This window comes from Elgaria multicarinata, chromosome 6 (genome assembly GCF_023053635.1).
Source record: "Elgaria multicarinata webbii isolate HBS135686 ecotype San Diego chromosome 6, rElgMul1.1.pri, whole genome shotgun sequence".
NCBI classification, from domain to species: Eukaryota; Metazoa; Chordata; class Lepidosauria; order Squamata; family Anguidae; genus Elgaria; species Elgaria multicarinata.
The window spans coordinates 84,450,329-84,454,334 of record NC_086176.1 but is presented as its reverse complement, the minus strand read 5'-3'; the positions used below and the strand labels follow the sequence as shown (position 1 = coordinate 84,454,334).

Here is a 4,006-nt window from a genome sequence, read left to right as displayed (position 1 = left end):
TAGCTGAAGAAGGGTAAAAATTCCCTAAACTCCCTTAGCTCAGAGAGAGCAGATAGCACACTGAATGAGCCTTTTGTTCACTCAGTGCTGATCTTTTCTTTTTAAAGGTTGCTGCAGATTTTCAATTACAGAGAAAGCATTTTCTCCTCATTATGTGCAAGTTAGTGATGTGCATCAATAGCAGCTGCTACAGAGAGCTTTTTCTTATTTCTTATTAATGATGACCCATCATACTGTAGCAAGAAGAAACACGCTTCCCAGAACATGCTTCCTTGTTTTGCCCCACCCACCCCAGCTTTCTATCTAAGGGTTGGAATTAGATGTATAAAGAGAAACGGTACGTCAGTTCTCATTTATAATGTTAGCTCTGAAACTAAAATATTTCCTGGCCAGGAACACGAAAAAGAATAGAACAGTGAGAGGTAAAGACATCTTCAGTCCCCACAAACAAAATTCCCAAAGGCCATGAAGCCAGCGTTCAGGGACAGGGCTGGGTTGAGGACCTGTGCTAGGCAAATTAACATCTTTGCCCCTCCCCTTGAGCCTTATTGTTCGCTGAGCAGCATAACAGAAGCATCTGTTACCCAATAGGTGATCAAGAGTGAGCAAGGAATTGTTTTCTTAATTTAATTTTTAGCAACTGATCATATTCTTGAGCTGTGTATTAGTGAATCTGGAACAAATATTACCCTCAGATCCCTGTGCACTATTGCTAAGGGCCAAACTAAACATTCACCTAATTATACATAGTGGGGCTATGCATGCTAGATCAGCAATTTCATATTTGAGTTCTTGACGTACTCTAGGATGGGTACCATCTGGACCTGGTGATTTATTAGTTTTCAATTTGTCAATAAGGATAGGAAATTCATCTTTTGTCCCTACTATTTATCTCAATTCATCCGACTCCCTACATGGGTGCTTAACTTGCTTGTTTGCTTTAAAATGTATTTTTAGCTTGATGCTTCATTACTGGGCTACTGGGGCTGAGATGCTTCATCACTGGGGCGCCTAACAGTCTGGTGCAAAGTCTTTAAATTTTGCCCTGAAATCGCCAGGCAATTTCATGAGGCCAGTAATTGGGGTGATGTGGGTGGGCTATGGTAGCCCAACAGGACTAAAATCATGAATCCCACTCCCATTATCCCACCAATAACATCTGCATGATGATCTAATGGTAAATAAACTGCCCAATACAACCCTAAACAATAGGGTTGTGTAGCCCAGATAGATGCACAATCACAGATAGGTGATTGGCCTATAGCTCTCATCAGTTTAGCCAATGGTGATGGCTGACAGGAGTTATAGACAAAAACATCTGGAGGGCCACAAGTTGCCCTCCTTATGTTAGAAATATGGCACAACATGGGTGTGGATCTCTTTGACAAAGACCATCTTTAATCTTAATGAGAATAATAGTATCTCAAATAACTACACTACAAAATCAAAATATTTAAAATAAATAAATAAATAAATAAATAAATAAATAAATAAATAAATAAATCCAGTACACGTAATTATTCTCTTGTAGTCTATCTTTTCAAGGTAGGGCATACCATACATTCTAATGTCTGATAATAAACCTCAATTACCTGGACAGGAATTTTCTTTTTCTTTTTTTGCCAGGGAATATGTCACATCAAGAACATGTTGGCCCTGTTCAGAAGACTCCTTAAACCATGGTGAATAAAGCTTTTTGCCTTATTCACTGTGGTTAAAGCTGTGGTTTAAGGTGTCTTCTGAACAGGGCCATTGTCCACAATCAAATGGGCATGTAGACAAAGAGATCAGGATGATCAAAAGCCATATCTGGCATTAGTGGTGAATTCTTCTTTGTATGATGAAATGGTGCCCACCGCCTTGAAGGGGGTGGTGGCGTGTCCATTCCTGAAAAAGCTCTTTCTGAATCCAGAGGTTTCTACCACCTGCTATCCAGTCACTAATACCCCTTTTCTGGGCAAAGTGCTTGAGAGGGTGGTGAATGGGAGGATACTATTATCTAGAACCATTTCAGTCTGGGTTCAGGCCTGGTTTAGGGACGAAATCAGCTTTGGTTGTCCTGATGTATGACCTCTTGCAGGACAGAGATAGACAGAGTGCAGCTTTGTTGATCCTGCTTGATCTCTCAGCAGCTTTTGATACTGTTGCCACTGGTATTCTTTGGGCATTTCCCCTTGAGTGGGAAATTGGAAGCTTCTGCTCCTACTTGCAGGGACAGTTCAAGGAAGTAGTATTGGGGGATAGTGCCCCATTTCCCTGGCAATTCTGCTGCAGGGTGCCACAGGGTATCATCCTGCTCCTCACACTATTTAACATCTACATGAAGATGTTAAATAGAAAATCCAAAATGATGCTGGAGTTCGGATACAGTTCAAACAAGATGATGGGACGGGTCCCGAGAAGATTGCCCATATCATGGGTCCCCCTGACAGATGTGAACATGCTGCCAGGATTATCAATGACCTTCTCCAGAGTCTTCGGAGTGGCTCACCAGGTCCACCTGGCTCAGGAATGCCTCCAGGAGGCAGAGGCAGAGGGCAGGGGAATTGGGGTCCTCCTGGAGGAGAGATGACCTTCTCTATCCCCACTCACAAGTGTGGGCGGGTTATTGGCAGAGGTGGAGAAAATGTCAAGGCCATAAATCAGCAGACAGTAGCCTTTGTAGAAATTTCTCGGCAGCTATCACCCAACGGAGACCCCAGCTTCAAACTCTTCATCATTCGTGGCTCACCTCAGCAGATTGATCATGCCAAGCAGCTCATTGAGGAGAAGATTGAGGGTCACCTCTGCCCGACTGGACCTGGACCTGGGCCTGGTGGACCTCCTGGACCGGCACTGATGGGCCTTTCAACCCCGGGCCTTTCAATCAAGGGCCACCCAGTGCACCCCCTCACCCTGGAGGGCCACCGCCTCCACAGTACCCACCCCAAGGCTGGGGCAATGCCTACCCACAGTGGCAGCCTCCTGCTCCTCATGACCCAAGCAAAGCCGCCGCTGCCGCAGACCCCAACGCTGCCTGGGCAGCATATTACTCGCACTACTACCAGCAGCCCCCTGGCCCAGTTCCAGGAGCACCACCTGCCCCCACAGCGCCACCAGTGCAAGGAGAGCCACCACAGCCACCCCCCCACAGGACAGTCAGACTACACTAAAGCATGGGAGGAATATTACAAAAAATTAGGCCAGCAGCTCCTCCACAGCAGGACTACACAAAAGCCTGGGAAGAGTATTATAAGGAGCAAGCTCAAGTAGCCACTGGGGCAGGGCCAGCAGCACCACCAGGACCTCAGCCAGACTACAGTGCAGCCTGGGCAGAATACTACAGACAACAAGCTGCCTACTATGGACAGACGCCTGGCGCGGGTGGCCCAGTGCCACCACCAGCACAGCAGGGACAGCAGGCTCAGTGAGTTGAATGTGAACCTCCCCATCTCTGAGAACCTTTTTGTTTTGGAAAGAGAGGCGGCTGCTGCAGGAAGTGCCGGGGTGGGAAGGGAGCTGGCCTGTTGCTCTGATTGCTGGGTTTCTTCTGGGAATCTCGGCCATGCCGCCTTCAAGTAAGCAAAAACTGATGTATTCTGAAAAATAGGTAGATCTCCCAAGATGTGCCAATATCTTAAAACACTGTTTCTTATGCACATGCTTTTGTTATAGGTCAAACTGCATACTTGTCTACTGTTTGATTTGTTCCTTTTTGTTTGTCTTTGGTTCCGAAATTCTCACTTCGTGTGGTTGAAAGTGCTCTCTCATGCGCCTTGTGAATAACTTCATTTTGGTAACCTCTCCTGGTAAAAAATCTCCTTTGTTTGCCAGCTTCACTTTTATAGTCCTTCGCTTCTGTACAATTTCTGCATGTTCTCAAGAACGTGTTAGGATCAACCAGCTTCTGCTCCTATATTTACCAATGTGTTTAGAGGCCCAAGTGGTTTCTGTGGAGAGAAACGGCTAATACCAACTCGGTTGGTATGTAAGCTATGCCCTTTCCTGGATAGGGATAGCCTGGCCA

General features: G+C 45.8%; 1 pseudogene; it reads left to right on the top strand.

Moving 5' to 3' along the window:
• Window positions 1–2,062: 2,062 nt before the first annotated feature.
• Window positions 2,063–3,546, top strand: LOC134400443 (far upstream element-binding protein 2-like; annotated as a pseudogene).
• Window positions 3,547–4,006: the final 460 nt, after the last annotated feature.